Source organism: Salmo salar, chromosome ssa10 (genome assembly GCF_905237065.1).
Source record: "Salmo salar chromosome ssa10, Ssal_v3.1, whole genome shotgun sequence".
NCBI lineage: Eukaryota > Metazoa > Chordata > Actinopteri > Salmoniformes > Salmonidae > Salmo > Salmo salar.
Genome location: NC_059451.1, coordinates 81,807,542 through 81,818,053, shown reverse-complemented (window position 1 = coordinate 81,818,053; position 10,512 = coordinate 81,807,542).

Sequence of the window (10,512 nt, the reverse complement as noted above, 5' to 3'; positions counted from 1 at the left end):
ACTCCAATCAAGTTGTAGAAACATCTCAAGGATGATCAATGGAAACAGGATGTACCTGATCACAATTTCGAGTCTCATAGCAAAGGGTCTGAATACTTATGTAAATAAGGTATTTCTCTATTATTATAATTCTTTGGGTAAAAATGTCTAAAAAACATTTTTTGCTTTGTCATTATGGGGTATTGTGTGTAGATTGATGAGGATTTAAAAAAAAAAACATTTTAGAATAAGGCTGTAACGTAATCGAATGTGGAAAAAGGGAGTTCAGTTCCCTTTTGAGTTCATGGAGAGAGATTTGGGCTCCCAGCAAGCCGGCTTTCTCAGTTGAGAAAAGAGGAGTTTTTATATCATTTAAAAGGACTCAGTCTGCCCTGGTGTGGATTTACAATCAGAGGTGTACAATTCTTTATAGAAATGGGAGAATCTTTGGCTGATTAATCTGGGTTCTGATAGTAATTCACCTGATTCAGATTCAATAGTTGCAATATACTGTACGCTAATTGATCATTACTGCGAAGCTTATAGTAATGGTTGACTTAACTAAATGGATGGCAAATTCTGCTCTCTGTTTTATCAATAGATTTAGCTCTGTTTTGACTGGAGAGAGTAGTCGCTACCTAGTATGAAAAGAGTGTGTGTTGAAAATTATTTTTTGAAGACATTCGCAACTTTAACATACCTTTAATCCTCCCAGAGGTTTTCTCATAACACATCTACAGATTGTCCAGGTTAGAGGAGGATTTGCTTCCCATTCAGCTACAGTAGTAATGATAATCTGAGGCCTATAATTTCCTGAACACAGGCACGTTTCCCAGAAGTCCCATTGCAGTGCTGTCTGTGTACAGGGCTGGCTGACACTTCTGGGACCACCGCTATCTGTGCTTTTGATCTACTCCTCAATCATCTTTCCATGCCAACGATGGTGATTGAAGTTAAAAGGATCCACACAGGTAAATTAGCAGCACACTATGCTATTTTAAAACATCTTGCTTGTAAACTCTTGGGTTTTGGTTATTTCTCTGAAGTAAAAGAGGAACATTATACTACAACTTTACAGAATGGATAAAATGGGTAGAAGACGTGTACAAAGCCGCAGGATAACAGTCCAAAAACAAAGGTACAAAGCAATCAAGCACGTTCCAGTCCAACACCCAGGGTGTGCCTTCAAACATGGGGAGATTCAACCGCAGTCAATACACGTTAGAAGCAGCTTTGGCAGCGATTACAGCTGTGAGTCTTATTGGGTGAGTCTCTAAGAGTTTTGCACACCTGGATTGCGCAATATATTAGCCCATTATTCTTTTCTTCAAGTTCTGTCAAGGTGTTGGGGATCATGCCTAGACAGCGATGTTCAAGTATTGCCATAGATTTTTAAGTCAAAACTGTAACTTGGCCACTCAGAAACATTCACTGTCTTCTTGGTAAGCAACTTCAATGTGGATTTGGTTGTATTATAGGTTAGGAAGGGAAGGGAAAGGGGATACCTAGTCAGTTGTACAACTGAATGCCTTCAACTGAAATGTGTCTTCTGCATTTAACACAACCCCTCTGAATCAGAGAGGTGCCGGGGGGCTGCCTTAATCGACAACCACGTCTGCGGTGCCCGCTTATTGTCCTGCTGAAAGGTGAATTCCTCTTCCAGTGTCTGGTGTAAAGCAGACTGAAGCAGGCTTTCCTCTAGGATTTTGCCTGTGCTTAGATCCATCCCATTACTTTTTATCCTGAAAAACTCCACAGTCTTTGCTGATGTCAAGCATAACCATAACACGATGCAGCCATCACCATGCTTGAAAATAAAGAGGTAGTTACTCAGTGATATGTTGTTTTAGATTTGCCACAACCTTTACAGAAAAAACACCCGTCTCAACGTCAACAGTGAAGAGGCGACTCCGGGATGCTGACCTTCTAGGCAGAGTTGCAAAGAAAAAGCCATATCTCGGGCTGGCCAATAAAAAGAAAAGATTAAGATGGGAAAAAGAACACAGACACTGGACAGAGGAACTAGAAGGCCAGCATTCCCAGTCGCCTCTTCACTGTTGACGTTGAGACTGGTGTTTTGCGGGTACTATTTAATGAAGCTGCCAGTTGAGGACTTGTGAGGCGTCTGTTTCTCAAACTAGACACTCTAATGTGTGTGCACCGGGGCCTCCCACTCCTCTTTCTATTCTGGTTAGAGCCAGTTTGTACTGTTCTGTGAAGGGAGTAGTACACAACGTTATACGAGATCTTCAGTTTCTTGGTAATTTCTCCCATGGAATAGCCTTCATTTCTCAGAACAAGAAAACACTGACGAGTTTCAGAAGAAAGTTCTTTTAAAATGATAAACTTGGAGTAGCTAACACAATGTGCCATTGGAACACATGAGTGACGGTTACTGATAATGGGCCTCTGTACGCCTATGTAGATATTCCATAAAAAAATCAGCCGTTTCCAGCTATAATAGTAATTTACAACATTAACAATCTCTTCACTGTATTTCTGATCAATTTTATGTTATTTTAATGGACAAAAAATGTGACCCCAAACTTTTGAACGGTAGTATATATATATATATATATATATATATATATATATATATATATATATATATATATATATATATATATGACACATTAATGGACACATTAATATATATATATATATATATATATATATATATATATATATATATATATATGACACATTAATGGACACATTATATATATATATATATATATATATATATATCAATGACAAAAAAAGAAGGATTAAATCTATTTAAACTCCACATTGTACGCACAAAAAAATGAAATCAAAGGGGGGTGAAAACTTATGATACCCACTGTATATCTTCATAAACACTCGGACACGGCTAAGCGTAATATCCTTGATGGTACATAGAAAGTCATGCCACATGTTGGCCTAAAGTTTCAGGCCTGCATGGCTGTAGTCCTATGACATCTTTTTGATTTGCCAAAAGAAAATCTTTAGAAAATGTAAATCATGTGATTTATGTTGCTCTACATGAGTTTGACATTAGTTCAGTGCACTTCTCTACATCTGTGTCAAGTATCTTTTAAACCTGAACAGCACACGAGACAAGACCATTTGACAGAGAAATGCCGAACTCTATAAACTCTATGACGTTTCAACACAATATTTTATGTGAAACAATTTTTCTTCAGGAAACTCAGTTATGGATAATTGGAATTATTGTTTCGAAACAGGATATCCATGGGAAAAGCTCTTGCATGGACACATTAATAACGTTCAACCAATTCATTCTACCTCTACCTTTTTAAGGTGTGGAAATGGACCATTAGCTAAGCTAAATCCATTTACAGGTTCTGACAAGTTTTCAAGGGAAAGTAAGGAGGAACCATATTACGGTACATTGTTTTACAGTTTGTGCCTCTCTTTCGTCTGTAAGCCCATCATATTCCTAAGACTGAGGGGATTCTGCTGCTTTGAAGTCTCAGTCAGAGCCCTATAAGCTAATGAAGGGTAAGCAGTCCAATTCTCCCAGGGATATTTACTCAAGGAAAGAGAAGTAACCATCTCCTTTCAAAATGCTACAACTGAGGTGACAATGAAAAGGATGGTGAACCGCAGGAACAATTGTTGCAAGGGTAATGTCAACAAAAGAGGAAGATACAAAAATTATGAAAAGCAATTTACGCTTTAGCTAGTCGTTTAGACTAACCGGAAATGTATTTCAAAACCCGAAAATGTATTTTTACACCACATTATATACTGAACTTCATTTCAACTCTCCTGGTTCATTGTGCAACAGGGTGATGGAGAAACCAACTCAGACATCACAGACTTGACCCCTGACCTCTAACAGGGCATGGGCGCCCAACCAGAGTGTGGTCTAGTCTTCAGGGAACTAGCTAAATGTTTTCTCTGTGTCTCTTCTCTGCTTAACCAAACAGTCAGCAACTTACTAATTGGGTTATGAAGTTTCCCCCTTGTGCATGCGCATGTGTGTGTGTGTGTGTGTGTGTGTGTGTGTGTGTGTGTGTGTGTGTGTGTGTGTGTGTGTGTGTGTGTGTGTGTGTGTGTGTGTGTGTGTGTGTGTGTGTGTGAGCGCATGCACGTGCGCGTGTGTATGTGTGTGTGTGCGCATGTGTGTGCATGCATGAGTGAGTGTGTGTGTGCGTGCATGTGTACTAGCCTACATGCATGTGCATATTTGTCTGGGAATCAATGGGAATGTTGTTCCCATTGAATGTGTTCCGGTTCCCATTGCGACTGTGATCATGATTAGTATTGATGAGCCCCTGAATTACAGGGTCTCTGCTGAGATATCAAAGGGCCACGTAGTCCTGAAGCATGGTCCTAGGACCTGAGACCTAGGACCTGAGACCTAGGACCATGCCTCAGGACTACCTGGCCTGATGACTCCTTGCTGTCCCCAGTCCACCTGGTCGTGCTGCTGCTCCAGTTTCAACTGTTCTGCCTGCGGCTATGGAACCCTGACCTGTTCACCGGACGTGTTACCTTGTCCCGGACCTGCTGTTTCGACTCTCTCTCTCTAGCGCACCTGCTGTCTCTACAACCACTGTGATTATTATTATTTGACCCTACTGGTCATCTATGAACGTTTGAACATCTTCGCCATGTACTGTTATAATCTCCACCCGGCACAGCCAGAAGAGGACTGGCCACCCCTCAGAGCTTGGTTCCTCTCTAGGTTTCTTCCTAGGTTCCTGCCTTTCTAGGGAGTTTTTCCTAGCCACCGTGCTTCTACATCTGCATTGCTTGGGGTTTTAGGTTTGGGGTTTTAGGCTGGGTTTCTATATAGCATACCCCTGTCGGCTGATGTAAAAAGGGCTTTATAAAATTGATTGATTGATTGATTGACGTAGGCTCCTTTCCGCTCCGCCCTCTGGGGAGGAAACTCCACTGCCAGGGGTTACGTACCATCACCCTTAAAACAAAGATTGCAGTCAGAGTGCAGTATAACTGCAGTTAGAGTGCAGTATAATTTCTGTCAGGTCTATTTCCTGCCAGGTCCTCCTAACTACTAACCAGGAGCCCCACAACTAAAGGACCCCAAACAAATCTGTCCCTCGCAATGGCGGTTATAAACTCAACCCCCGAAAACCACAATGCACTTCTATGGAGCTGACCATCAGGAAGTGGAATATTGTGGTGGAACAAAGGGAACTGGCAACTTTCATTCTAAAGTATTTGTAGGAGTATAACTGAAGCTATTGTTGTATCCCTTCTTATCTGTAGCTGTTTATGTTGTTGCTCTAGGCCTTTTGACTGATTGACATGAAATAAATACTAAAAGGCCTCGTGTGTCAGTTTCAAGGTTTTTTAACCGATTTGCCTTCTCTATGGCTAGTTTGTGTCCTCTGAGTAGTGAGGGTGTCAGCCAGGGAGGGAGTGTGTTCTTTTTTTCATGGTGACTCGCTTCAATGGACAGCTAATTTGGGATCTGAGCCAGAGGTTTTGGGGGAAATATGAGAGGCCAACCTCCCGCAATCATGCAGTGTCAGTGACCGCTCGACCGCAAGACACCAGCGAGCTGCCATTCAAGACTCGGTTGGCTCAGAGCCATATATTTAGAGAGTTAGGTCAACTTTCAGAATTTTGAATATTGTTCTAATTCAGTTTGTTTAAATATTCCCCATGTAATGTTAATGGGGATCTAACATGGCTGCCATAGAATGTTGTAGTGTCATGTACTGTAAATGCATCATAATGCAGAAACTGCATTGGCATTGCATGGGTTTGGGCCGGGTAGATCATTCCTGGGATCATGCTGATGAGGTGTGTGTGTGTTTGTGCTTATATTTATCCTATTTCACACATGCACAGGTGTGTACTAATATGCATATATGAATTGGAAATGTGTTTTTTGCATATCCCAACTTCCCCTGAGACAACCTCAGAGAGTGGGGTCACGGCCAGTGTCTGCCATTATCAACGGCAACCCTGGAGAAATGAGGGTTAAGTGCCTTCCCTTGCACATCAACAGATTTTTGACCTTGTTGGTTCAAGCTAGCGACCATTCGGTTACGTTTTAACTCCTAGGCTACCTGCTCTTTGTCTGTGTGTGTGTGTGTGTGTGTGTGTGTGTGTGTGTGTGTGTGTGTGTGTGTGTGTGTGTGTGTGTGTGTGTGTGTGTGTGTGTGTGTGTGGCGTAGGGGAGGAGGCACATCCACCCACCGAAACAGCTGTTCCAGATGTTGCCCTGGACATGTCACAATCCAGGGCAGAGGAATGGGCCTGGGCCAAGTGTGTTAACCTATCCCTGCTACCTTCCCAGGTAGTGTTGTGTTGCACATAAACAGACTAGATGGTCCTCTGGGGTCATGTCAGACCGAATGCTCAACAGTCACAGCCATACAGAAAGGCCTGAGCAACTACAGCAGTCAGAAAGCTTTGGCTGCTTTGAGCTGGTCAACTAGTCCGATGTCATTCTCTGTTCTCTGTATCGGTCTGCGGATCTAAATATGTAAAGGCTTTGTTCTTTTTGGTCAGCCAATGTTGCAGTACAGGTAGCATTTATGCAGGCCACTACTGCCCTCTATGTTTCCCCTTACTACTACAACAAGTAACACACTGTGAAGCTCTACTAATAGGAACATGGCCTGTGTTACTCAAGGGTGTGTACAGTGTAATAGAATTATACAAAATCGACAACAAACTTTGATAGCGCACTAATAAAGCACGTTTTAAACGCACGGACACATAAAACAAAATATCAGTACTTAAGACAAGGAAATGTAAAGTTTTCCTAATGGGCTTCCGAGTCCCTTTGCATTAAGAGAGAAGTAAAGCCACGATCAAAACAAGACAACTGAATGGACTTCAGGTCATATATGGAAAATCATGTGTGTTACAGTATGTTGGTGCTTGTAGTTGAGACACAGAGAGAGGGAGAGAGAGAGCGAAAGAAAGGAGGGAGAGAGAGACACACAGAGAAAAGGAGAGCGAGACCAATAGAGAGCCTGAGAAGCCCCCCTTTACTGAGGACGTGAAATGTCTGTCAGTGGTCTGCCAAGCCGTTCATATAGCCAGACAGTCTTCATACAGACACACTGGGGCTCCTCTGTGGTTCTGACACTGTGCCCTATCCCCTGTCGCTCCTCTGTTGCTCCCCTGTCGCTCCTCTGTTGCTCCCCTGTTGCTCCCCTGTCCTGCTCCCCTGTCCCTCCTCTGTTGCTCCCCTGTCCCTCCTCTGTTGCTCCCCTGTCCCTCCCCTGTTGCTCCCCTGTCGCTCCTCTGTTGCTCCCCTGTCGCTCCTCTGTTGCTCCCCTGTCCCTCCCCTGTTGCTCCCCTGTCCCTCCTCTGTTGCTCCCCTGTTGCTCCCCTGTCGCTCCTCTGTTGCTTCCCTGTTGCTCCCCTGTCCCTCCTCTGTTGCTCCCCTGTCCCTCCTCTGTTGCTCCCCTGTTGCTCCCCTGTCCCTCCTCTGTTGCTCCCCTGTCCCTCCTCTGTTGCTCCCCTGTTGCTCCCCTGTCGCTCCTCTGTTGCTCCCCTGTTGCTCCCCTGTTGCTCCCCAGTCCCTCCTCTGTTGCTCCCCTGTTGCTCCCCTGTTGCTCCCCTGTCCCTCCTCTGTTGCTCCCCTGTTGCTCCCCTGTCGCTCCTCTGTTGCTCCCCTGTCCCTCCCCTGTCGCTCCCCTATTGCTCCCCTGTCCCTCCTCTGTTGCTCCCCTGTTGCTCCCCTGTCCCTCCCCTGTTGCTCCCCTGTCGCTTCTCTGTCACTCCCCTGTCGCTCCTCTGTCTCTCCCCTGTCGCTCCCCTGTCCCTCCCCTGTCGCTCCCCTGTTGCTCCCCTGTTGCTCCCCTGTCCCTCCCCTGTCGCTCCCCTGTTGCTCCCCTGTTGCTCCCCTGTCCCTCCCCTGTCGCTCCCCTGTCCCTCCCCTGTTGCTCCCCTGTCCCTCCTCTGTTGCTCCCCTGTCGCTCCTCTGTTGCTCCCCTGTCCCTCCTCTGTTGCTCCCCTGTCCCTCCTCTGTTGCTCCCCTGTCCCTCCTCTGTTGCTCCCCTGTCCCTCCTCTGTTGCTCCCCTGTCCCTCCTCTGTTGCTCCCCTGTCCCTCCTCTGTTGCTCCTCTCTCTGAACAAGTGAGTCATCCCATTGAGTTGGCTCATTTACATTCTAAGATAAAGGACTTCTGATCCAGCCTATTAAACTGTTACATCGCCTGACAAGACTGCTGATTTCCCTACATAAGTAGGCAGCCTATACAGTATACTAAAGCCGTTCAATTTCTCGTAAATGTATCTTTAAATCCCATGTTCCTAAAGGGATAGTTAGGAATTTTGACAATAAAGCCCTTTATCCACTTCCCCAGAGTCAGTTGATCTCATGTACACCATGTTTTATGTCTCTGCGTCCAGTGTGAAGAAAGTTATAAGTCGTTTTGCGAGCCAGTGCTAACTAGCGCTAGTATCTATACCACAGAGTACAGTATTATGGTTCTTCATTATTTTGTTCTATGCACTCTGCATGCTCTGCTCAAAGGGAGTGAGGTACCTGAAAAGGACTGATATCACAAGGTCTGTGTATGTGACAACATGTGCTCTCTAACCGTAACCTAGCAACCCTGGCAATGTGGTCCTGCACTGCCCCGGCACCGCAACAACCCACTTGTTTTTCACTCACGGAGGTCCTTCCATCACATGACTTATTATGACACTTCCTACACCCACTGGGGTTCTCCCTACTGATTTAACCTGCTCTGGCACTTCTCTCCTCTGCCCCTGTTCCTAATCAGCAGGGGGTTCCCCCAGTCTCTCTCCTCTCTCCCTAGAGTTTCCCCTGTCTCCTCCTCAGGCTTTTGGTCACTGCATTAGAACCCAGCTCTGGACCCATACTGAGTCCTCCTTCTCCCTCTCTGTTTCTCCCTCTCTCTCGCTCTCTCGCTCGTTTTTATTTTCTTCTCTTTCTCTTCCCCTCTTTCTCCCTCCCTCTTTCCTTCCCTGTCTCCCTCTCCCTCTCTCATTCTGCACAAAGGAGAAACCAGAGCTGGCCTTGCTCCCTGCGTCTGTGACTCTGCGTGTGAACCGTGTGTGCGGTGGTGAGATCGTCCCAGTGAGGTTTGGGGAGGAACGCAGGAGACAATTAGGGACTTCAAAGGAGCCCTGTGTGCAGGTGTGAGGGCCGTCTGACACAGTGCTCTAATCTGAGGGCTGCTTGTCAGTTGCACGCCTCTGTCAAACATGGAACTCCTTTGAAGGTCTCTCAGGCACAATGCAGTATCTTTACGTTACAAACATCGCACATACATGCTTGCAACCCCCAGCTTGTGCACACGCATATGCAAGCAGGCACCAATCTCTGTGCCATAAGAAAACACACACACACATACTTGAATAACTACACAGCGACAAGTGCTTATTTTTTTCAGGATAGTAAAAAGGGTATTTTTACTGGGGTAAACAAACACAGAACAATGAGCTCATAAACATGTATTTTGTCAATGCCTCTATGAAAGAGACCCACATTTCTGGCCGCCGCTGATTAGTTAATGAATCTAATTATGTTCTTCTTTTTTTTTTATAGAAAGCACATAATAAGTGCATTAGTAGTCTTTCTGAGTTGTCATAGAGATACTTATGGCCCCTATGGGAACAGAGACAAATACAGTGTTTATAATTGAGTGTCAATTGGTCCCTTACGCAGGCTTAGTAAACAGAGTCGAGCTTGCTGGTATTCCTCTGTCCCGGCAGAACGGGTACATAAATCCGTCTTCGTAGGTGGCCATGGGTGGCCCTGTGGCCTCAGGGTCACAGTCAAGGTCGGCCTGACTCTTCTGATTGTACCTCCACATATCTAACTAACCACAGGGTTCATAACCAGGGTCTTACAGACACTGAGTCTCTGAGTCACACGCCCAGCACAACATCTCGTCTCGGTAGCCTAGTGGTTAGAGCGTTGGGCCAGTAACCAGCGTTGGGCCAGAATCCCTGACCTGACAAGGTAAAAATCTGTAGTTCTGAGCAAGGCAGTTAACCCACTGTTCCCCGGGCGCCGAAGATGTGGATGTCGATTATGGCAGCCTCCCGCACCTCTCCGGGTTAAATGCAGAAGACACATTTCAGTTGAAGGCATTCAGTTGTACAACTGACTAGGTATCCCCCTTTCCCCTTCCCTTACATATACAGGGTGGACCATGGGCCTCTCCTTCCCTCTCAACCACACACCCAAACCAACCCACCCACAATCCCAGCCAGCCAGGCCACCAGCAGCATCAGCATGTGGAACTGATCATAGATCCTCATCAAACACACCCAGAGCAAATAGCAACTAGCAGGGGGAGAGAGAGAGAGAGAGAGAGAGAGAGAGAGAGAGAGAAGAGAGAGAGAGAGAGAGAGAGAGAGAGAGAGAGAGAGAGAGAGAGAGAATGATTCATTATTCTCACTGATTCCGAAAGAGCAATTAAATCTCTGGCTGCCAAAGCGTGCACAGCATTCTGTCCTGGTTATTTCATCATATTTATAGGAATGGGGAAGACTACTATTTGGTGGAGAGAAATAACAGAGCTTTTAAACTCCTTGGCAGATATAATTGTGTCT